Genomic DNA, 26,131 nt, shown 5'->3' with positions numbered 1-26,131 from the left:
AGTTGTGTGGCAGCCAGTGGCACAGGGAACAACCGCGTGGGTAGATGGACGAATGGATTCCATTAAATTAGCAAATTAGCGAATTCTGGAAGCAGGTGTGTCCAAGGCAGTCACTGCAAATCCAATAAGCTGCTAATGTGGGTAACACAGTAGACACCCTACTGGTGCTAAGATGCTCCTTCATAGAAAATACAATGAAAATGAAAAAGAGGAAAATATGCTAGCTAGCAAACGAAGCAGCTAAATGAGGCGACGGCTTTTACAGCTCGACAGTCCTCAGGTGACGCATTTCATGTCTTTTTCCTCCTTCCTATTTTAGATTGACTGCGATGTAATTAGATCAGCGCGCCGAGGCTCTCCGGCTAGACTGCAGTCTGCAGTCTGCGTTAAGAGCCAGTCGGCTGAGTCTTCCTCAAGGGGACATTTTGCACCAAAACAACTCGGCCTCTCTGGAGGAGGGAGAAGAAACGAGACATAAAGAGAGAGAGAGAGGGACACATGATGTAGCTCCAGACAGGGTGAGTGACTGCTTGTACGAATGTGATACACACACACACACACACAGAGAGGATGCTACATCTTCAGGTAGGTCAGAATGAAAAACAATGGGCAGCACATCAGAAAGGAATAGACCTTGACCCCTTGACTAATTCTGTCCAAATATTTATGGACACCCATTTCTAACAAATGCATTCAGCTACTTTAAGTAGCGTGCATTGCTGACACAGATGTGCAAATGCACACACACTTAATAACAACATGGGATACCATAGCAACCACTTGGCAACGCCATAATAACCACTTAGGATATCACAGCAATCACCTAGCAACACCATAGCAACCACCTAGCAACCACTTAACAACACCATAAGAGTTGGGGAGGATGAGGTGGGGTGGTGATCATCCATCCAACATCCTGACCTCACTCATGCTGCTCTTGTCGCTGAATGTAATCAAATCCTCACAGCAATGTTCCTCCAGAATCTTGTAGAAAGTCTTCTTCTCTGGACAGTAGAGAAAGTTACTCCAACAGAAGCAGGATCGATACCTTTATTACCCTTGATTTCAATAGAACCAGTGAATGAGCAGGTGTCCCAATACTTTTGTCAGTGTAGTTGTAAGTGAAGGGTGGTCTCAGACATCTGCACAGCGCTGCAGGTGGAATTCATATTCACATACGTGGACCCTCCCCCGCTACTGAGGGCGCCTCCCACTTTCCCGGCCAGCCAGTGAATAACAGCAGCTGCCGTATTCAGCGTGAAAACTGCTGAAGGGTCCCACTCCGGCATGGGTTGGTGAGCTACGTAGTGGCTGGAGAAGACAGAGGACGTTGTCCAGCCCTCCAGGACAGACAGCCAGGGACAGGAACTAGTGCAGACAAGGGGGCCGGAGCGGTGGGGGATGCTGGGATTGCTTGTTGGACTGGAGGCTCCTTGTGTCTGGCCTGGAGCATCTACACCCTACACACACCAGAGGAAAGGTCTTAACCTCCTACTGAGATACTGATGCAGATTCTCTACATGCACACACACACACACTCACACACACACACAGACACACTCACACACACATACATACATTAATAACATAGACACACACACACACACACACACGTGCACAACACACACACTCTCTGTCTCTCTCTGGCTCACTAGGAGACATGGAGGCATGTGAATAATTTATGTCTCCTGCTTTTCCAGAGCAGGTCCGGGCACAAGGAGTCATGAACTGCGCACTCACACACACACACACACTCACACACACACACACACACACACACACACTCACACACTAACTCACACACACCCTCATTTCCACTTCCTCCACAGAAGTGTGTGAATCTGATTCCTTGTGCAGTGCAGGTATTGACCGATGCCACCAGCGTTTCCATATCAACAACTAATCAGCACCATAGCAACCACTTAACAACACCAAACATCACCTAGAAATGCCATCACAACTGTCTAGCAACACAATAAGAACCAATTGAAATACCATAGCAACAACAATAGCAACCACCTGGAACACCCAATCAGCCATCTGAAATATATCTACATAGCAACCACTTAATAACACTGTAATAACCACTGTGTCCACTGTAGTAACAACCTAGCAACACCATAGCAATGACCTAGCAACACCTTAATTAAACTTGGGATACAATAGCAACTACCTAGTAAATACCATAATAACCACTTAACCATATCATAGCACCCACCTAAAATATAACCACAACCACTTAGCAACACTATAGCTACATCAAAGAAATCACCTGAAACTTAATAACTACATGGGAAACCGTAGCAACCACCTAGCAACACTATAGCAAAGTCAACGAAACCACCTGAAACATAATAACTACATGGAATACCATCCACAGCACCCACTTAACAACACCAAACACCACCTAGAAATGCCATCACAACCACCTAGCAACACTATAAGAACCAATTGAAATACCATAGCAACAACAATAGCAACCACCTGGAGCCCTAGCAACCTAGCAACACCATCATTTCCACTTAGGATACCATAGCACCCACCTTAAATATCACTGCAGCCACTTGCACACTGCAACACTACAATAACCATGTGGGATACCATAGCAACCCCTCAGCAGCACCATAATAACCACTTAGGATACCATAGCAATCACCTAGCAACACCATAGCAACTACCTAGCAACCACTTAACAACACTGTAAAAGTTATAATGAGGTGATAATGAGGTGGGGTGGTGATCATCCATCCTGACATAACTTATGCTGCTCTTGTCGCTGAATGCAATCAAATCCTCACAGCAATGTTCCTCCAGAATCTAGTGGACAGTAGAGACAGTTACTCCAACAAAAGCAGGATCAACTATTTTTATTACCCTTGACTTCAGAGGAACCAGTGAATGAGCAGGCGTCCCAATACTTTTGTCAATACAGTGTAAATGAAGGGTGGTCTCAGACGTCTGCACAGCAGGTCTGCAGGTGGAATTCAAACGCTCTTCCTTTTGCTTTGACTTAAAGAAGCTTGGAAGAGTGGAACACCCCTCCCCCCTCACACACTCTCCCTCACACACACACACACACACTCTCTCTCTCACACACACACTCACACTCACACTCTTTTGTAGTTGTAATGCTGTATTCCCAACACACACACACACACACACTGTACAGCAAAAAAAAGCACAATCTCTCCTTTGCTGCTTGCAGAGCTCCCACTACAAAACACACACACACACACACACACACACACACGCTCTATCTCCTGTGGGAAGCTGCTGGGAGGGCTAAACATATTTTGGCCTTCGGCAGCAGGAGGGTTCACACCTCTATCCCTCCAATACTGCTCACAGTGAGGCTACACACTCGCACACACACAGTCCAGGCCCAGTACGCTCTGGTGCCTGGATGGACTTCAGCAGCAGGAGCTGTTCGCTGTTCAGAGAAGCTTGACCCCAGCTTTGCACAGAGGACCACAAGCATAGATGTACACTGTATACACGGTCAGCCGTAGCATTAAACAGAAGCCTGCCAGAGATCCGGCTCCGAGCCGGACCCTTCAGAGGTGTGCTGTGGTGTCTGGCACCAAGACTAACGACTAAGTCCTGTGAGTTATGTCACCTTTTGACATAATTTGAATCAGACAGTTGTTTTTTTACATTGTGTCCAATTTCATGATGAATGGACCAATAGAAATGATTCAAAATGACTTGGTCTAAAATCTGTTTTGCTTCAATTGAAAGTTAAGAAGGTTTATCCCTTCTTCTGTAAAGTTGACATTTTGGAAGGCATGCAAGTTCTTTGTGCATCAAGTCTGATCTCATTCTTTACAGAACCCCAGAAATGGACAAAAAAGTGGACAAAAACATTGTATCTCCAATTTTCAAATTTTTTCACCTTTTGACATAAAGTGAATTAGACATTTGTTTTTTACATATGTCCAATTTCATGGTGAATGGACCAATATAAATACTCCAAAATGACTAAAATCTGTTTTGCTTTGACTTCCATCGACAGTGAAACAGATTTGTTTCCTTCTTCTGTAAAGTTAAAGATATTTTGGAAGGTATGTGAGGTTTCTGAGTTTCAAATCTGATCTCATTCCTCACAGAACGTCTAAAATGGACAAAATTATCTAAAAAAAAAATTTTTGGACAAAACCCTTGTTTCTGTGTTTTTGACATTTTTCACCTTTTGACATAACTTGAATCAGACATTTGTTGTGTTTTTTTTTTTACATTGTGTCTAATTTCATGATGAATGAACCAATAGAAATGCTCCAAAATGACTTGGACTAACATCTGTTTTGCTTTGACTTTCATTGAAAGTTAAAAAGGTTTATCCCTTCTTTTGTAAAGTTGACATTAGGTTTCAGAAATGGACAAAATAATTGGACAAAAACCTTGTATCTCCACTTTTGACATATCTTGTTTGTGTGTTTTGTTTTGTTTTTTTATTACATTAAAGCTACAAAATGCTCCAAAATTACTTGGACTATACTCTTTGTGCATTGACTTCTATGGAAACCGGTGCCAAAGGTAGGCCTTAATGTAGTCAGTTCCATTAAAACGTGAATTTTTATTTGAATTATGTACATAAATATATATATCTGCTAAAACGTCCGAGGATTTGAAAGGAAATCTTTACTGGCATGTATGAAATCAGCCATCTGTGTTAAATCCATTATCTCTTCTGTGACAGATTGAGCCAATTTGGCATTAGCGCCATTACATGATTTGTATCACAATTGCCATTTTTATTTATTTATTTATTTTATTTATGTATTTCCTCGCATTTAAAGCGAACTGTGATGAAACTCATTCATAGTCAAACGAGGAGCCTTTGTTAATATCCTTTAACATCTGAACTAACCCCCCCCCCCCCCCCCCCCTCTTTTAGACCTAGCTGCCTGTAATTCTGTCACAAAGCGGTGGCCGGGTTAAGCCATGCTAGCATTATCCACACTGCGGATGCTAATGCTATTGAAATAGCGAGATCCGCCGAATGTAAATCTGGATTAGCGGCTAAAAGGGATCAAATCCCTGTCAGGGCTAATAGAGGATGATTTCTATTGATGAGCGCGGAGAGGGGGCAACTGCTAGTGCTTAGCGGAAGGAAATACATTTACACTTAACCTGCGTTTGTCACTTACGGGGCTTAGCGCTAACACACAGCAGTCTGCCTGTGTGTGTGTGTGTGTGTGTTATTTATGAGCTAATGGAAGCTAGTGAAACGGTCTCTGTTGGTAGTGTACCTTATTACCTAATAGGCATGCTGAGGAAGCTAAACGGTGAGGATTAGCCCATGTTTTATGTGTTAGGTGCTGGTGGGAGTTTGATGCTAGATCGGATGCTAGGTCGGATGCTAGATCGGATGCTAGATCGGATGCTAGGTCGGATGCTAGATCGGATGCTAGATCGGATGCTAGGTCGCAGTCCGTCAGTTTTAGACTAGCGCCTGCTTGTGGTTTCCGCTGCCCTGTTGGTCCACCTTGCAGTCGTGAGCTACTGCTGCAACGCCACAGTGGTTTATAGCATGGCTTCCTCATTCCTCAGGCATTCCAGCTTTTTGATTGGACGCTACATTGCTACTTGACAACCGTAGGTCCAATCAAAAAGCTGAAATGCCTCGATAAAAAAAGCAAGCCAGCTTTCTGATTGGACGTACTGGTTCCTCACCATTGGAATGAATGGGGTACAGAAGTGGGGTTCACAACAACCACTTGGCAACAGCCTAGCTAGCACCATAGCAACCACCTGGGCTACCATAGCACTTGCCTAGAAAACACCTAGCAACACAACTTTTCGCCAGGGAATTAATGGTTTGAATGGTGAATGTTGCCAAGTGTTTGTTGTAGTGCCCTATGGGGTTGGTGGGATGTTACTAGTGTATTTCTATCGTTGTGGCATAAAAAGATTGAACACCTACCTGGTTACCCTTAGCAACTGCATAGCAACACCATAGCAACCACTAGACAACACCAGAGCAAATTAGGTTTTCTTCTCAAATTTCTTTTCTTTTTTTTTACCAGAAGCAACCACCTTGCAACACCTTAGCAACCAATAAGCAACGCCATAGCAACCACCTGAAAAACCATGTCACCTGGAATATCACAGCAGAAGGATTCCCATGGTTTCATCATTTAGTACACTACATGGACAGAAGTATTGGGACACATGGGTATTAAAAAAAGAGTTTCTCCAGCTTTTGTTGGAGTAACTGTCTCTGCTGTGCAGGGAAGAAATCTTTCTACTTGATTTTGGAGGAACATTGCTGTGAGGATTTGATTGCACTCAGCAACAAAGTGCATTAGTGAGGTCAGGATGTTGGAACTAGATGGAGCTCCACCATCATTCCAGAGAACACAGCTCTTCCACTGCTCCACAGCTCAATGCTGGGGGGCTTTATACCCCTCTACTAGCCTACGCCTGGCATTGTGGTACCAATAGGGTCATGATGTTGATCTGCTCCAGAGAGTCCTATTCTATTGGCAGTACTTCTTCTCTACAGGGACTAGACAAGCATTTGCACATCTGTGTCAGCAATGGAATGCAACCCAAAGAAGCTGAATGCATTCGTTACAAGGGGTGTCCATAAATATTTGGACATTAGTAACGATTCATCAAGCGTAGGTGTTCCCAGGGGTTCTCCAGGAATGGAGAATGGGCTCCGTCCCAAACCACACGCTAACCTTCTACGCTAATGCGATTTTGTGAAAGTGACTGTTTTTCCTTACAACCAACTGTAGTAGTATGAGGTTTCGGGCGCGGCCAGGTCCTCATTAAATGAGCCGCCGGCCCGATTGCGAAGTGTTGCGATGGAAGGCACGGTATGTGTCTAAAGGAGAAGAGCCTGCTTGACCTTATTAGCCCGTCGCTCTTGTTCGACACAGCGCGGCTGTCTGCCTGTCTCGCCTGGAATCACATATTTTCGGACTGATCCAATTGAATTTGGCCTGACAGTATCGTCTGGCCTAAGCTTTTAATATTCCCCAGGCTTTCTCATACGGGCTTCTATTTGGAGGTAGATGAAATCCCCCCTGAGCTTTGAGGAATCGAATATGACAGGCATCTGTCAGCGCGATGAGTTCTGACACGTATAGTAGAGTTCAGTCATTTCTGACGAATCTTCTCTCACTTATCCAGTAAGACTAGGTCAGGCGTCCTGTGGAGGAGGCCTCTGTCCTCCATACGGTGTCAAACAGTGGCCCAATGTCAGCCATTCAGAGAGACTTATGTTGTGTTATTGGATATTCGGGTTCCGGCGTTGCGGCCTCCTACTTTCCTGGACAAATTTAATTGGACATATTTCATCAGGTGCAAATAAAACGATCATGTTGGTACTTCATTAGATATGAGTAGCACAGTCATTTGCATATTCATTATATATATATATATTATTATTATTATTATTATATATAACGACACATGTTCATGTTCAACCGCCTACAGCACACAGCACAGTACTTCGCTATGGCCGAAGAGCTTGGCGGTTAGCATGCCTCGCTGGCCAAAGAGGTTCATTTTGAAACGCAATTACTTAGGTGCACGAAAGCATACAGGGCTGGAATGAACTCCCCATTCCGAGAGCAACCGAGCAGCTAATTTCTTTACTGGCGAATGGAGTTATGGATCGCTCACAGCGGTTTGCGTTACGATGTTAAAGCATAAAGCTGGCGCGGCGCAGAGCTATCTGAACCTTCCCGATCATAAAATCATACTTTTATTTTCCTTTGGAAGAAATGTGTCCTCGTAGCTGTAGCTCGTAGAGTTTGTAAGATGACGGAGGCGCACTGGCCACTTTATTAGAAACCCTGACCTTATTTCCTTAGTTTTTCCAATGATGGTCCAAGTTGGCTTGTGAGCCATCCTCGGAAACTTCACCGCTCTTCAGTTTCAGAGTTTCCGCAGAGCTGCTCCTGGCCACAACAACCACCATACACCATAGCAACCTTCTATTTTTCAGAATTTATCTGCCGAATTTTCATCTATTATGAGTTGTTTCAGCTTTTGGATTGGACGTGCGGTTTCCACGTAGCAACGCTTGTTTTTTTGCCATGGGAATGAATGGGGTTCAGAAGGGGTGCAGGACACCCCACCAACCACTACTAATAGCTACTACCACCATAGCAACCACCTGGGCCAACCTTAGCAACTGCCAAGCAACCACCCAGCAGCACACATTGTTCTGCTGGATTTTTGTCTGCTAACTGGTCCCACAGTTCTTGCGCTGTCGACACCGTTCCAACTGGGGCCCATGTTTAACCCCCTCCTGGTCCCATCGCTGATGCTGGTGGGACCCTCGTGGGAATCTATATGTGGGGCCGACATGAAACCTATGGGCAAAATGTTGTGGTTCCCAGTTAGGCTACCCATACAGGTCCCATGTGGAAGATCTGAAGGACTTTGACAAGGGTCAAACTGTTGAGCATCAAACTGACAAGGCTTGTGGGGTGCTCCCATACTAACGCCTGTCCACCATCAAAAGTGAGCGCAGGGTAACGTTAGGAGGAGTTCCCAGTTTTCCAGCTTTCTCTCAGGCTTCCGTCTGAATTCTTCTGCTTCCCTCCTGCTTCAGTTAGACCTCCCAGCCCACTCTTACTTGTCCAAGGTGACAAGCCAATATCCTCTTCCTCCTCCTCCTCCTCCTCCTCAGAAAGCCCTTTCCCCTGACCTAGATTTCTCACCAAGCTGCAGGAGAGCCTTTCCTATCTATTTTTTCTAAACCGCCTCTGTATTAATGTGACACACACACACACACACACACACACATGCCCAGCTCTGGCTCCTTGACTGGTAGCATTCCCGTTCGAGGAGCAGAGTGTCTGCTGGCATTGTTGAGGGTGACACATATGGAGCGCATGTAGACGACAGGCCCTTAAATATTCATGAATGCGCTCTTGTGGGTTGACATGTGTACCGCGGCAAGCGTGCGTGGGCGTGTGCGCGTAGGCGGCCTGCGCCAGGCTTCAGCGCCAAGCAAGGGCATAGAGCACATCTGTGTGTGTGTGTGTGTGTGTTTGTCTGACTGGAGGCATCTGTGTGTGGCTGTAGATCTTTAGACTTAATGGCTGGGAAACTTGCCGGTTAGACGATATCACTGTTTATTAACTTCTTCTAATGCAGCTTCAGTAAACCCTCTAAACCACCCTATTAACCCTGTGAACCACCCTCTTAACCCTCTACCTACATCATACCTCATTCTTTAAGTAACTTCAAATAAAAAGCTCCAAAATGCAACTTAACCATTTTTGTTGTATCGTGTTGCTAGTAGAGCTTCAGTAAACCCTCTAAACCACCCCATTAACCTCGTGAACCACCTACTTAGTCTTCAAACTACATCGTTCTTTAAATAACATCAAATAACAACCTGATTCCAACCGATTTCTCACCGATTATTGTTTTTTTGTTTCTAGTACAGCTTCAATGAACCCTCTAAACCACCCCATTAACCCTGTGGACCACCCTCTTAACCCTCTAACTACTTAACATGGGATACTTTAAATAACGTCAAATAATAAACTGAAACGACACAACTTACCTATCATTGCTCTGTTGTGTTGCTAGTAGAGCTTCAGTGCACCCTATAAACCACCCTATTGACCCCATGAACCACCCACTTAGTCTTCAAATCACCTAATTCTTTAAATAACATCAAATAACAAGCTGAGAAAATATGATTCACCTATTAATGCTCTGTTGTGTTGCTAGTACATCTTCAACAAACCCTCTAAACCACCCTATTAACCCTGCAAACCACCCTCTTAACTCTCTAACTACAAATAATAAGCTGAAAAGACACAACTTACCTATCATTGCTCTGTTGTGTTGCTAGTAGAGCTTCAGTGAACCCTATAAACCACCCTATTAACCCTGCAAACCACCACCTTAGCCTTCAAACTACATCAGTCTTTAGATAACGTCAAATAACAAGCTGAGAAAATACGACTCAACAATTATTGTTCTGTGTTACTACTAGAGCTTCGCTAAACCCTGTAAACCACCCTATCAACCCTCCAAACCACCCTCTTAGCCTTCAAACTACATAACATGTCAAACCTTCAAATAAAAAGCTAAAAATAAAAAATACAAATCAACAATTATTGTATCATTGTGTTGTTAGTACAGCTTCAGTAAACGCTCTGAACCACCCTATGAACCCTGCAAACCACCCTATTAACCCTCTAACCCTTACTTATTTTATTATATATATATATTCAAATAACAACCTGAGAAAAAAAGACCTGTTATTGTTCTGTTGTTACCTATACAGCTTCAGTAAACCCACTGGGAATACTGGGAAAACACAACTGTCTGAAGATCAGAAAACAAAGGTAATCGACGGGAATTTTCGCTATGAAGGGGAAGTGGTCCTTCTCCAAAACTTGAGTTATTTTAGAACTCCATTTAATTGTGACCTATTCAAAGTGTGCTGTAGAACATCTCCACAAGCCTGGACTGAAGTGCTCTGGACTGAAGAAGTCAGAACAGGTGAGTTTGGACAAAAAAAGGAAGTTGGTAAGAGCACCTTACCAACTGTGATGTGAAGTATGGAGGCGGACATATATGTTGGGTTGCGTTGCAGCCAGTGGATGCACTCTATGGATCTGTCGAACGGCTGAAACTGAAAGGAGGATGGCCTCTACACCAGGATAGTGACCCAACATATATGGCAAAGTCCACCTTGAACTACCTGAGGAGGCACGAGCTGAAGTCCGAGGCCTTCTGTAAAGAGGAATAGGGAAAAACTTCCAGCTACAAGAACCAGAGGTGTTTTTTAGCCACTGTGGGAAGGGTTGGCAAGCTGATATTCCAACTCGGGCATTTGTTTCAATGCTAACTCTCCGTGCTAAACATGAGCGCTCCGAGTGTCGGGATGGACGGCCTCCTGATAATTCCCTGATGCGCACAGGAAATTAGAAATCCATTAGAATGCGCCTCATAGGCGCAAAGCACACACAGGTGTGATATCAGCACGACACCCGCTGCCGGAGAACAATAAGGCGAATGTGCACAGCTGCAGACCCACATGAGCCACGGCTTATCTTAAATGAAACGACGGAACCCCTGGAGCTTCACGCTGGAGCCAGTATCACCCCAATCACCCCCCGCGTTACTGCAGCAACACAGCTAGTCTCAGTGCCTCGTCCTGCTGTAGGGAGGCGTAAGGCTGGGATTCAATAACATGGGTAAATCTCCTGCGTGGAGATAATGCCTGGTCCTACAGCTGACGATGGGAAAATCGCAGGTGGCAGCGTAGTTCAGTGATATCTCTGATTGCTGGTCTCATGATTGACCTTGCCAAAATAATGGTGAGCCTTTATCTGGAGTGGTCCTTCTTAGATGAAGTAAACACTGACTCAGACTCTCAGCAGCATCTCAACACCATCTCAGTGATGGAGCAGCATCTGGACATTCAGTAGATCATCAAGAGACTTTTCATTAACTGCATCATTAAAATGTGTTGCTAATCTGCTGAATCCAGCTGTTCTTCACTTTATCTGGAGAGTCCAGGTTCAGATCTGTAGACGTTCACTGATCATCTAACAGCTCCAATACAGACCATCTCAGCATCCTCGACCAGCTGCTCCAGGCCTGCTGCTGCTGACACCAGTCCTGAACTGGAGCTGAGGGGACCAGAGTTAAGATTAGGGCCAGGGTTAGGATTAGGATTAGGTTTTGGGTTGAGGTTAAGGTTAGAATTAGGGCCAGGGTGATGGTTGGGATCAGGTTTTGGGTTGAGGTTAGGGTTAGGATTAGGGCTAGAATTAGGTTTTGGGTTAAGGTAAGGGTTAGGATTAGGTTTTGGGTTGAGGTTAAGGTTAGAATTAGGGCTAGAATTAGGTTTTGGGTTACGGTAAGGGTTAGGATTAGGGCTAGGATTAGGTTTTGGGTTAAGGTAGGGTTAGAATAAGAGCCAGGATGACAGCTAGGATTAGGTTTTGGGTTGAGGTTAGGGTTAGGATTAGGGCTAGAATTAGGTTTTGGGTTAAGGTAAGGGTTAGGATTAGGGCTAGAATTAGGTTTTGGGTTAAGGTAAGGGTTAGGATTAGGTTTTGGGTTGAGGTTAGGGTTAGAATTAGGGCTAGAATTAGGTTTTGGGTTACGGTAAGGCTTAGGATTAGGGCCAGGGTGATGGTTGGGATTATGTTTTGGGTTAAGGTTAGGGTCAGGATTAGGGCTAGAATTAGGTTTTGGGTTAAGGTAAGGGTTAGGATTAGGGCTAGAATTAGGTTTTGGGTTAAGGTAAGGGTTAGGAGTAGGGCTAGAATTAGGTTTTGGGTTAAGGTAAGGGTTAGGATTAGGTTTTGGGTTGAGGTTAGGGTTAGAATTAGGGCTAGAATTAGGTTTTGGGTTACGGTAAGGGTTAGGATTAGGGCTAAAATTAGGTTTTGGGTTAAGGTAAGGGTTAGGATTAGGGCCAGGGTGATGGTTGGGATTATGTTTTGGGTTAAGGTTAGGGCCAGGATTAGGGCTAGAATTAAGTTTTGGGTTGATGTTAAGGGTTAGGATTAGGGCTAGGATTAGGTTTTGGGTTAAGGTTAGGGTTAGAATAAGAGCCAGGATGACAGCTAGGATTAGGTTTTGGGTTAAGGTTAGGGTTAGGATTAGGGTCAGTGTGATGGTTGGAATTAGGTGTTGGGTTGAGGTTAGGGTTAGGATTAGGGCTAGAATTAGGTTTTGGGTTGAGGGTATGGTTAGAATAAAATCCAGAATGATGGCTAGGATTAGGTTTTGGGTTAAGGTTAGGGTTAGGATTAGAGCCAGGATGATAGTTAGGATTAGGTTTTGGGGTGAGATTTAGGTTAGGGTCAGGATAAGGGCTAGAATTAGGTTTTGGGTTGAGGTTAGGGGTTAGGATAAAGGCCAGAATGATGGTTAGGAATAGGTTTTGGGTTTAAGGTCAGGTTTAAGATTAGGGTCAGGATGATCGTTAGGGTAAGGATGTTGATTGCTTCCTTTTAAGTCCATTGATGTGGTGTCGAGCTCAGATCAGTTGACACAGGCGTGAGGTCTGAGGTGATCTGAAGATCTGCTGCGAAAGACAACCTGCAGCGCCTGAATCTAATCTCAGCAACTACAATTAGAAGCACATGACGACGTGCTCCAAGAGGTGTTGCGTCTACGGCACCTTCGGCAGTGGAGTCGAGGGGTGGGGGGTGGAGGGTTGGCAGTAGCTGTGAATAACGTACGCACATCCTGCTATTCTTCAGAGACCGCAGCGCATTATCAGCGTTGGGCGAGCAGCGGTTTTGCTGTATGACACATGAAAGGGCCTCGACAGTGCTTGGAGAAAGGAAAAGGGATGTGTTGCGTTGCCTGTTTAACGATGTCCCTGCGCTCGCCGCACCTGTTCAACCAGCCCATGCTGAGAGCGAGCGAGCGAGCGAGCGAGAGAGAGAGAGAGAGAGAGAGGTGGAGAGTAGCGCTGACGAGGATGGGAGCCAGAGCGAGAGTGAGGCAGAGAGATAAAGGAGGGAAGACGGGAAGCTAACGATGTCGTCAAGCCGCCCTGTTGCTCTTTGAAGGCTCTCCCAGCAGTCAGAGTCGGTAAAGCCGACAAACACTACATCAGTGTCAGGAGGCGAATTTACAGGGAAAGGCCTGCTTCCTCTTAGTCGAGGCACGGCTGAAAAACCTCCTTTTGTGCCTGTCAGTCTTGCATGCTTTGATTCTGACAGGTAAACGCTGACAAAAGGAGGAAAGAAAAATGACTTCTATCCCCGCGACGGCAGCCAGACTTGGGAGGAATGACGAACTCTTTGGTCTGGTCCTCCAGCTTGGGTAGAGCATTTCCGGAGCTTCTGGCTGGAAAATTTGGCATTTCTGTTCAATTCAGATTACAGTCTGGAGCTGGCACACATCCATATGCTCCTCGAGTCCTGATGGGATAGCTGGTATATGGTCTTGTGACCAAAAGCAGCTCAAATCCGATCTTTTAGCATATCTAAGAAGCATGAGATCTGACTTTCTTCCAGTCAAATTCAAGAATTCTGATGGCCCTAATAAGCTACCACTATGCCCAGGGGGTCGTGAGTTAGAATCCCAATCCATGCCGCCCAATCCATGCCGCTTTGCCATCAGCAGCCGGAGTCTGAAAGAGCATAATTGACCGTGCTCTCTCCAGGTACGTAGATGGCGCTCTGTCCCCTCATTACTGTTAAAAAGAAGTTGGCTGGCACAGGTCAACTAACACGTCTGTTAGTTAGTGTGGTGGAGCTTGGGACCCAGTACTTTCCTCTGAGTGTGTAGGCTGCCTGACCATGTTGCATTGAAAAGAGGCAGTGTCTGGAGCATCCCATTGGGATTTCTGCCACTGCTGGTAGACCCGTATGACCGTACACTTCCATACACCTGCAGATTCAGCTGCTTCCTTCACACTGTGGCCTTTGACACGCCCAAATGCTCAGAATCAAACCTTTTAGACAATCATGAACAGCATGAATCTGCTTTGCGACCCATTGTCCACACATCCAATGAGACATTCACTGCACTGTACCGCACTCTTCTCAAAGTATGAGTCCTGCCATACACCCTGCAGGTATTTCTCTATTGTCCCATCATCCTCGTGCAGAGCCACCTGCAGGAGCCTGGAGTTACTGATGTTTGTCCGGGGAGCTTCTGTTTATTCCTTAATATCTTATTAAAGGAATAGGTCTGAAGCTGAGCCAGCCTAGCAGTCCAGGGTGCCCTGCCCCGAGGCATTGGGTGGCGTTCGGGGGAAGATCATTTAAGACCTAGGGACAGCATGGCACAGGGCTGCACAGGCTCAGGCAGCTATTGAAATCCATCTCTGATGACAGGGACAGAAGCGTGGAGAAGAGAAAGTCCTTGACTCCTGGGCGACTTCCTTTTGGTCTCGGTCGGGGGTTTTGATCTAGTCAGATCATAAGGTAACACGGTCCCCCTTCAAGCCGCCGGCGTTGCGTGTGCGGTTGGCTGGCTTTCACTTTAATTGCCATGCTGCTGCCGCCACAGTCGACAATGACCTCCTCTCCTGCTTTAGCTCAGAGAGGAGCGGCGCAGACTGAACTACTAAAACCACGGGGAGTTCCCGGCGGGAGACTCTAAAGAGAGAATAAGAGATATACCCATAAGTCAGAAGTACAGGCAACTTTCGAATGGGCTTCCGAAGCTAACTTTATTCCTTGCGGACTGCGGTATGGACGGGAGCGCGGGTTAGACTGTGTGTTATTTGTTACTTTATGAAAGATTGAGGCTCAAGATTCATAGAGATGTCTATGTCTCCGCTCACAACAAATGGTGTTGGTGCAGTTCTCCAGCGGTTGCTCTGTATATCCCATAGATTCTAGTATTGAGAGCTCAAGTGCCGGTCAAGTGGAGACTGTGATTTCCACTCACGCTTTGCGCCAAAGTCAATTACAGTAGGCTCTTAACAAGCGAAATGCTCACATAAATTGCAAACATAGCAAGTGCTTTTGACACGTAACCACACTCCGATAATTGCTTCCCACCGCTGCACCCAATCAAGGACTTCTCAGGGCAGTAATAGGCCTCTTTTCCACATAAGTGCAGGACCAAATGGTTACTAAGGCCGTGCCGGTGCAGAACCGTCAGACCGGTTACGGTTTCTTTTACCATTTGCTGTGTTGCTAATTCAGAACCAGCAAGTGCTCACACTTTGCATCTCATATAATTTAACCTTGCACTACAACTACAAGGCTAATATAGCTAGCTAACACTAGCTAGCTAACTTACTGAAGCCATCATTTATCTTGTAAGCAGCCTGGCCATGCAGCTGATGAGTCTAGAAGCTGGACCGTGCTTGAAGTATGCTAAGCTTTATTAAGCTACAGTGGACGTGCCGCTACACTAATGATCAGTGCAGTTAAAGAGGCTGAACTGGAACAGCTAAATGCACAGTGGAAAGAGAGCTCCCTTAGATGCCTACAGCTCTCAACAGCCAAAGTAACAAACCTTCAACTCTGTCTGATCCGGCACATCGCCGTAAAACAACCCAGCTAGAACTTCAAGCCAGTTCCCTTCCCGCCTCCCAGTTTTTACAGGAGGACGGTCTGAAATTGCCTGCCCATTGTGCTCAGATATCCTGCTGCTAACTGCCCAGCGTTCACTGTTGTAGCGCAACCCTCACCCACAATCGCAAAGCCTCTCAGTCCGAGAGCGACGCTTCCTACAAAGCCGACCGCGATCCGCTGAGGAGCCGATTTCCAGGAGGAGCCGAAAGCCGTCCGCGACACTCGCCTCTGGACGCTTTTCACTGGGCTTTTACGGCCCTGTCCTGTGATAAACGAGCCTCCAGGTTCGATCCTGCGCGATGCCGTAATTGAGGAAGCCTCTCTGCTGTCGGGAAAACAAATTCACACTCTCACACACTCACACACACTCTCAGTAAATCCACTTTTCGGCCTTGACTCTGTAAAGCTGTCTTTCGCCTTGGTTTCACTTCACCTTGTGTTTATTCACCCCCACACGCCGGACGTGCTGGTGTGGCAGATTTACTACGCCCTCTCCTCTCCGCGCTCTCAGCAGGCCGTGGTCTGGCTCATATCATAACCTACGTTGCGCGGCATGCGTCAGCCGCCGTGCTCTCAGCTGCATCGTAGCGAGGTAAGACTCCAGGAGGGAGGTGACATGAGGTCAAACAGAGCAAGGAGCAAGAAGACAGCAAATCCATACGTCATTTTCGAGAGAGGACGAGAAAGAGCATCATGGGATAATTTGAGACATAAGGGTGAAAGGGTGGAACTGGGACCGCAGACAATTCGCCGTCAGTCACTAGCATAACAGCGGTGCCCCACGGGCCGTTGATGCCAGAGTGGAACGGCAACTCCGGCGATGGGTACAGAGCAATCCACTCACCACTGTGGAGCCGCTGACCTCTATAATGACCACCTTCACCACCTTATACGGTCTGAAAGCAGGAAGTGGTGGAACTGGGACCATAGATGATTCGCCGGTGCCTCGGTGCCTCACGGCCCATTGATGCCAGAGGGGAACGATGACTCCGATGAGTGGTACAGAGTGATCGATGCTCCACAGTGGAGCAGCTGACCTCTATAATGACCATTTTCCATCACCCTAATACACCCTAAAAGCAGGAAGTGGTGGAGTGAAGAAGTGGTGGAACTGGGACCGCAGCTGATTCGCCGGTGCCTCAGTGCCTTACAGGCCATTGATGCCAGACGGGAACGGCAACTCTGGCGAGTGGTGCAGAGTGACCGATGCTCCACACAGCTATAATGACCATTTTCCACCACCCTAATACACACTAAAAGCAGGAAGTGGTGGAGTGAAGAAGTGGTGGAACTGGGACTGCAGATGATTTGCCGTCAGTCATCAGCATAACAGTGGTGCCTCACGGGCCGTTGATGCCAAAGGGGAACGGCGACTCTGGCAAGTGGTTACAAAGTGGTCGATGCTCCGTGGTGGAGCAGCTGACCTCTACAATGACCACCTTCACCACCTTATACGGTCTGAAAGCAGGAAGTGGTGGAACTGGGGCCACAGATGATTTGCCGCCAGTCATTGGTAAAACAGCGGTGCCTCACGGGCCATTGATGCCAGAGGGGAACGGCCACCAATAGAGTTCCCAACAGAGTTACTGGGAAAGGACAATAACCCCAACCCCGTTCATGAGACCCCCACTATCACTAGCAATCACTAGGAGGGTGAAGACTAGCACATGCCACCTCCAACATAAAGCCAGCCGTCTCTTTTCCAACTGCTGCTGGTAGCCTAGCTAGGGTTAAACGTTAAAAACGTGCACACACACACACACACACACACACACTCTCTCATCTCTCTGTGGAGCATGAACTCTGAACTCTTGCCACAAACATGACTGTGCAGTGGGAGAACGGGGGGTTGAAGGGTGTGACTCCGTAGCCCTAATGAGTTCCCACAGGTTTTTAATATGCCACATACACACACACACACACACCTCACCGCCACTGCCAGAGCTTGCGTGGGTGGCTGCCATCAAGGGGAAGCCTCCCTCTCTCTGTTCATGAAAGAAAAGAAAGAGAATAAGGGCATCAAAACCGTCCCCAGATCAAATGCAGACGGTAACTTACTGCAGACGGTCTGAGTGTGTACATGAGTGTGGGTGGGTAGGTGTAGAGGGGGTGTAGGGGAGTGGTGGGAGTGTGGGTACTGTTCAAATTAAATTAGCATATTTAAGCCCAAACTGAGTTACACTGTGAATCCTGGAATTCCAAGAAAATTCCTCTGCTGGTGTCAAAAAGCGAATTTTACCATTAAAATGAATAATAAATAAATAAAATTCAGTAATTAAATAGAAATTGTGCTTTAAATTGGGCCAAATTTGTACATTTTGAAGAAAAAAAAGAATGTCTGATTATAGAAACTGTTCAAAAAATTGTTGATAGTCATCATTAAGAGACTCGGATTGAATCGGGCCGGACTTATGCCCAAGTTAACTCTTAACCATTGCTTTCCCAATACGGATACAAGCCTTTCCAGTGTATCCATCAAGAACGACAGAAGGGGGCGCGTCCCGCCGTGTTTATGCTTACTTGCGGCACGTCTCTGAGCAATGGCAATATTTTCCAATCCACTAGGTGGCGCTGTGTAAAAAATACGCACGGTCACGTAATTCGGGTTCGGAATTTTCCATTTGTGCAAAGTGAGGATCGGCAAACACGCCGAGCTTTCGCGTGGGGGTGTGTCCGGACATGTGATGTCATTTTAGCCCCTCCCCTTGCGACTTTTACGAGATATCACGGATAGACCAGGCTCTCGTGAGCCTGGTGTGTGAGAGCACATTTGTATTCAGCCCAAGGTTTAAGAGGTGTGTGTGTGTGTGTGTGTGTGTGTGTGTTAGTGTGTGTGTTATCTTTTTGATTTCCTGTGAGCAGGTGATATCTAAGATGAATAGATCATTATCACAGATTATATTCTCTCGCCCTTCTTCACTTTCCCTCTCTCTCTTTCTCTCTCTCTCACACACACACACACACACACACACACACAGAGGTGTGAAAAGTGTCACATCACCGGGGACCTCCGTTCGCCCCGTGCAGTCTGCACGGATGCCAGCCGTGGGCAGCAGTTGCTTAGCGGCTCAGCCAGTTGCTTAGGAGATGTTTCCTCCAGATAACAATGGCCTGAGTGTGTGTGTGTGTGTGTTTGCGTGTGTGTGTGTGTGTGTGTTAAATGTGTCCATGATGCAGTTCATCCACTGATGATGTTGTGATTGCCTCAGCCTTCAGGAGGGAGCTGCTCACACACAGGGCACAGCCACAAGCATCTCCTTCTCCATGCTACACTCTACCGGTGGGACCCTCAGAGACCACCCTCCCTAATGTCACTCCCAGTCAAAACCACCTTGAGTCCAGACCTCAACATCGTTGAAAGTGGTTGGAAGGACTTGGATGGTGAGAAGCAGAGACATTTAAGGCTGGGCTTCAGAGGTGTGTAAAAATCTCCCTGCAGATTTTACAACACTCCCACCACCATGTTTAACAGATGAGGCGGGTTGTATGAGGGGGGTGGGACGATTCTAAGGGCCTGTGACTGACAGGGGCCCTAAAAATTGTATTGACTTTGTATTTTGGCAGAACTTTGTCATGGGGCCCAGAATCCGTAACAGCACCCCTGGGTGGTATGCACCAGTGGCCACTTTATTAGAAACCTTGCAGCTCAACCAGGTCAGTTTCTGACCTCAGAGCTGGTCTTGGATATCGTATGGATATTTGTGGGATGCTGGACTCACTCTCAAGACCTAACCAGCCCACATACACTACCCTGAGAACAGTCCACCACCCCAATAATACCTGGTCAACAGCGGACCTGTGGTCCGAAACCGAGTAGTGATGAATGAGGTAGCAGGGGACGGTTAAATTGGGCGGTAACAGATGTGCTACAGTCTATAATTATACACCTGAGGATTGAAGCTCGGAGCTCGTAAAGGCAAAGCAACACAAAGGAAGCTTATTTGTGAAGCACATTTCGTACATAAAGGTCACACAGGTCAGAAAATAGAGCTCTATTTTTATAGTTCAATTTACCACCCTGTTATTTTACCTCCAAACAAAACATGCAGATTTTCCTTTAATGAAGAATTCACATAAAAAACATCTGCTTTTCTTGGTTTATAGCACTGAAAGTAAAAATAATAATAAAATAAAAACAATAAAAAAAATTATCGGTAATTATCCCCAAGTCTGACCATATAGTTTTGCTGTCCTTCCTTTGGGTTGTCGTGGTCAGTACGGGCTGTGTTTAGCTAGCTAGCTGAAGAGATTATAGCCGGTTCAACCCTTCTCTGGTCAGTCTGCCGTTAGCTTTTAGCCTTTTAGCCGCTCTCCTAGCTGCCTACGTGGTTCCTTTAGCTTCCATGGCCCCACTGCATTGCTGTACATTTGCTTATTCCAGCAACTGGCTAGCTTCATGAGCTTCCCTGCAAGCATTAGCTAGCAGTAGCTTCTAGCCTTTTTAGCCTCGCTTCCATTTTTCTGACGCGGTAGCCATTGCATTTAGCCCCTAGCCAGCTGGTGGGCTGGAGGTGTGAACGTTTTGCCGGTAGGGAAAATAACAAGACTAGACTGTGATGTAACAGTTCTGGGGTTTTGACCTGTGACCTGCTGTGGGCCTAAAACCACTGAGTGATCTATAGACTGGGTGCAGTCGGCACTAAGAAGCTGCCAGCTGTTCGGTTCTGCCAAGCAACCACCAGTTAACCAGAGAACTGGGCAGCGGCAGAACCCCTCACCACTACTCACAGAGATAAACTTCCACCATCCCACGTCCGTAACCCATTTAAAACCCATTAGAGTAGCTGCACGTGTGCGGAATCGGAGGACTGCAGATCGTATCATTGCATCATTAAGTGCATCGGAGCTAATTCAGTACTCGCACGTCAGCAGTATTTAATTAGCCGACGCGTTAGCCGCTAACACATTTGTCTCATGAATTAAACATGGCTGGGATGTTTGCTGTTCACTGAAAGCCTGCAGATCCCTCCCCGAACATGTGTGCTCAAGCAAACATGGAATAATTGAATAATTAGCGAATGTTCTCGTCCCGATTAATAAAGAAAAGCATGTCAACATAATTAGTACATCCGTACTGTTTACCTCTGCTCCTACCTGTCCAAAAAACGTCAGGAACACTCTGGCCACTTTATTAGAAACGTCTACTCTGTGCTTCCACTCACTGGCCACTTTATTAGAAACGTCTACTCTGTGCTTCCACTCACTGGCCACTTTATTGGAAACACTCACCTTGTGCTTCCTCATTGGCCACTTTTTCAGAAACACATACCTTGGCTGGAGCACCATCATTCCACTTTATTAGGGTTCCACTCGCTGGCCACTTTATTAGAAACCCCTACCTTGTGCTTTCTCACTGGCCACTTTATTAGAAACACCTCCCTTTTGCTTCTTTACTGGCCACTTTATTAGAAACACCTTCCTTGTGCTTCCTTGCTTGCCAATTCATCAGAAACACCTATCTACCTTGTACTTCCAGTCACTGGCCACTTTATTAGAAACACTCACCTACCTTGTGCTTCTACCTACTGGCCAGTTTATTAGAAACACCTTCCTTGTGCTTCCTCACTGGCCACTTTATTAGAAACACCTACCTACATTGTACCTACAGCCAGTCAGGTAGGTATCTGATAGGTGTGTAGATACGACCATATATGAGGTTTGCGCGCGGGGTCGAGAGTTTGAACGGCCTACAAATCCAGCGTAAATCCAGAGCGAGCGATTTCTACAGAAGCCGAGTGAATTCCTTCATATCTGTGATTCCATTCCCCAAACGAGAAAAACAACAGACAGACGGTTCCGATAATCCTCCTCAAAACACAAAAATAAATAATCCCCCACACCGAGGCGTGACATCCTCATCCGCGGGGGTCTCATTAGCCCGATAGCATTGTCTTCTTCACATTCTTTTACGAACCCCCCTCCCCGACTTCTCCCCTCGCTTGATTATCTGTCTTATCTTTGCCTCCTGCCCTCCCTCGAACCCTCGCTGTCGCTGTGGGTCAAACCCCAAACGTCGCACTCGATATTCCGGACCCGTCGTGATTATTTCCTCCCGGAGTCTTCCCCACTCTCGGCCCACCACCAGCGGCCAGGCCGCAGTTGTCCGACACTTCTCTGTCTCCTCCGATTCCCAGGACGTTCTGCTGCCAATGACACTGACCTAATTTCCCTGCCACCCTCGCTACACGTCCCCTTCACTCCTCGCCGATGCGTCCGCTGCCCTGAGGGGAGCCGTGCGCTGCCTGATGGGCAGTTTTATGGTTTTACGAGCCTTTAAATAAATAAACACACGGTCAGAGTCTCGCTATCAGACTCCCCTACCCTACCTCCCGCTGCCCGGGAAACTGGGCCCCCTAACTTGGAATACGGGGCCCATGGTTGGACATACTCTCAACCTAGCAGTTCCACTGATGTGACAGCTGTTCCTGATACCAGTCCCCTCATACCAGCAGGGGCACTGTCATGGATTTTGGGCCCTACGAAAAGATATTAAACTGGGCCCCGCAACTCAAACTCTGCCAAAATATTCAATTAATACTAGGCCCCTGATTGTCACAGGCCCTTCCTTACTCGGAATATGGGGCCCACTCTCAAGCTAGCAGTTCCACTGACGTTTCCACTGTTCCTGATACCAGTCCACTCATCCCAGCAGGGGCGCTGTCATGGATTTTGGGCCCCATGAAAAGATATGTCTATATTAATAGCATTTTTAAGGCCCCTGTCAGTCACAGGCCCTTCCTACAGCTGTGTTGAGAATGGTCTATCACCCCAGTGGCCTCCTGGTCAGAAGGGTAGGTGTTTAGGGTTGGTGTTTCCAGTAAAGGAGAAGGTGCCTATAAAGTGGATGGTGTACATCCTTCCTGGATAGTTCCGGCTGGCTGGCGTGGCACACATCTCGCCTCTAATTCTAGCGAGGGGACTATTTACTGCCTCCATAAAGAAAAGCGCGAGGCAACAGTTTGTCAGCTCCTGTCCCTCGGTGGCTTTCTGGCTGCGCCGGCTGCAGCTGTAATCTCCTCAAGCCGTGGGGTGATTAGTCTGGAAGGAACACTGCCGCTCTGGGGGCCACGTTTTTTTTACGAGCTGAAGATTCCAGAGGCTTGCAGAGATATAGCTTCAGAGTCGATTTGCTTCAGATGGTCTCTGGGCTACTATTTTCAAGCTGATGCGCGTCAAACCCTGGGCGAGGCTATTCCAGCAACCGTTCGGTTGGATGTTGCTATTCTTTTATGATGTGTTGGTCCACGGGGGCCATGCTTGTCTTCTAGGGGGTTGCGCCCTGTTGTCAAGCTCAGGATGCGTGTCTGAACTAGACAAGGCTCCTCAATCAGCTGTTTGCTTTTGGGGCGGTACTAATCTTTCATGCCACGCTGGTCCTTGGATATCTTCTCGAGGGTCCTGCAGAACCTGTAGAAGGTTGAGCTGGTCAATTGCGGGGGATGGTTCTCGGGCAGACATTGGTCTGAACTAGCCAAGGCTCTTCGAGTAACTACTGGGTCCAATGTTACTCTGGAATGTTCTCTTATTATACACCAAATGTCCAAAAGTTTGTGGACACCTCTGATGAACGCTTTTCTGCCAGATTTTGGGCCCCCATGAAACGATATTACACTGCCAATTAATACTATTTTTAGGGCCCTTAGAATCGTCCTAACTTGGAATACGGGGCCCATGGTTGGACCCAGTCTTAACCTAGCAGTTGCACGTATATGGATTGGTGATACCAGTCCCCTCATCCCAGCAGGGGCGCTGTCATGGATTTTGGGCCCTATGAAAAACTATGTCTATATTAATACAATTTTTAAGGCCCCTGTCACTCACAGGCCCTTCGAATCATCCTAGTTCTCCCGCAGCTGTGTTGAGAATGGTCCACCACCCCAGGAATGACCCCTGGTCAACAGTGGTCAGCAGCAGCATTGGAGGAACCGTGCTCTCTGGAATGATGTTTGGTGCTTCATCCATCCATGCTTTTGGGATGAGTTAGTAAGGATTGCTGATGAGGTGGGGTGGTGGCCATCCAACGTCCTAAACCCCTAGTAGAAAGCCTCCCCTTGACTGTAGAGACAGGATAAACTCTTTTGATACCGATGATTAAAACAAAATCAACAATAAATTAGCAGGTGTCCCAATACTTTTGTCCGTAAATGTACATGTACTTATCTGACGTATATGAATCTCCTTTCAGTTTCACTGCGAAACCACTGCATCGTGGTTGTCGTAGCGCCTTCCTCAAGTCAGGCTGGGTTTCGATTCCTACCAATAAGAGTCCTGAGTCCCATCGGTGAACATCCAGGCAGGTTTTGTGGACATCTGGTGACTGTGCCACACTTTACATGGCTATGAATATCCTTTCACCCACCCAGCAATCCCTTCCCCTCCCCCTACCCCTAAATCCAACCCCCATTTCAGCCTAGAGCCGCCTGTCCCTCCCCTCGTTCGGATTTGACTCATTCAAGGATTACCCCTCCCTCCCACGCCTTCGCCTTTCTCCCGCGCACCTGCCGTCAGACCTGATGCAGATTGGCCCCATTGACAGATCCCCATTAGCATGAGCCACGAGCCCTTCTCAGCTTCTCCGGTGCCTAAAAGATCCACCCCAGGGTCCCGCCCGCTATCACCCCCTCGTATCTCGAAAAAAGCCCCGTCTCCCAGAACAAATTGGCCCGTTTCACTCCAGAATTGGCGTACGCCCATGAATATTTATTTGATGGGGTGGACCACGGACAGGCGTCCAGGCGTCCAGGCGTTCACAATCACTGTCTTATCTTATTTGGCCAGCCAGCTAGCATCGCGCCATTCAGGGCCTCGCCCCCGAGAGACGGGCAGACACTGCCGAAAAAGGGGTCGCCGACCAAAGCGAGTGGTTATCGCTGAAGGAGCAGCGCCGCGGCCGCGTCTCTAAGCCTGTCTCTGTGCGCCCGAGCGCTGGGTATACAGGATATTAGACGGACGCTCTCATATCACCTTCGCGGTGACGGCTAATAATACCTCAGCCTCTGGATCAATGAAGCTGGCCTAGATTTCTGCCCTATGCTCTCTATGATGGGATTCGTGGAGAGCGCCGTGTTTCCTCCCCTATCTCTCTTCCCCACTTCTGTCACTTTCCCATTCCCCTCTCTCCCTCTCCGTTTATTATGCTAGGCAAAGAAAGCAGGGTGATTGGCTCCATGAGCTCATGCCAAGCTCTCAGGGGAGGTGTGTGTTTTGCCAAGGTTTATGGGACACCCTGACACAGGCTGTCTCTCTTCATTAGAGAGTAAGCCTCTCGCGCGTTGGCCTGTAATTTAGCAGCGCAGCTTTCTGCTGAGTGCGCAGCCGAGATCTACCGGGTGGGCTGAGCGAGCGAGAGAGAGATGGAAATCGTCTGCTTGCATACAGTACGAGCCTTCGGCCCAATCCTATTCTCGCTGCGCTCCGGAGGGACCCGGTTTCCATTCCACACTTTCTGAAGGTTCGGATGGCCTATCTATGAAGGCAAGTGTGAGAACCAGGTGATGGGAATGAGGCCTCCATAGCCCAGGATAACGTCAGAACTGGGATAGTCCATAGCTCAACACGGACTGGTGGACTCCAAACCACGGAGGACTGAGGGATTACTGGGTGTCAAACATCTGAACCTCCTCATGACCTGAGATGGTTTTACAGATGGCTTGAAATCAGCCCATTTCTCAAACTGCCTGATTTGTCAAACCGCCTTCATGGTCAGGACTCTTCATCCCTACTTTCAGACGAGGTTAGCGTTACTCAGAGAGGTCACTGTCACTGCAGGGCTGCGAATTGACCCACCACCCAAATACTACCTTCCTGCTCTGGGGTGGTCAGTCCTGAACGAAGGCTAACAAAGTACTACAGCCTGGAGATATAGACCTACACAGTGCTCCTGTAGGGGAAGTGAGCGTAGACACAAGGAGGTGGTGTTAATGTTATGGCTGTGATGTTCCCTCTGAGTCATCCCTGATCTTTTTTTTTTGTGGTTGTGTGAAGTCACATGATGTACGAGTATCCCCTGCTGTGGTGAAGTCATCCAGGTCGTAAACCCGTTGCTGCTTTAATCGCTGGGACATTATGAAAGGCTAACGCGGTCTACCAGTGCCCAGCCATAAAAGACCACATACAGGTGTTAGCATGGCCATAAAATT

At 47.2% G+C, this 26,131-nt stretch overlaps 1 protein-coding gene across 1 annotated transcript in view; it reads left to right on the top strand.

Moving 5' to 3' along the window:
• The first annotated feature begins 376 nt into the window (after window positions 1-376).
• ube2f (ubiquitin-conjugating enzyme E2F (putative)) overlaps window positions 377-26,131 on the top strand; it is a 52,005-nt gene continuing 26,250 nt past the window's right edge. The window contains exon 1 of the mRNA XM_072657413.1: window positions 377-518. The gene's annotated coding sequence lies outside the window, so the exon portion shown is untranslated. The remainder of the gene's footprint in view (window positions 519-26,131) is intronic.

Source organism: Salminus brasiliensis, chromosome 15 (assembly GCF_030463535.1).
Source record: "Salminus brasiliensis chromosome 15, fSalBra1.hap2, whole genome shotgun sequence".
Taxonomy (NCBI): Eukaryota; Metazoa; Chordata; class Actinopteri; order Characiformes; family Bryconidae; genus Salminus; species Salminus brasiliensis.
Note: the sequence above shows the minus strand (reverse complement) of the source record. Positions and strands in the feature narration are given on the sequence as shown.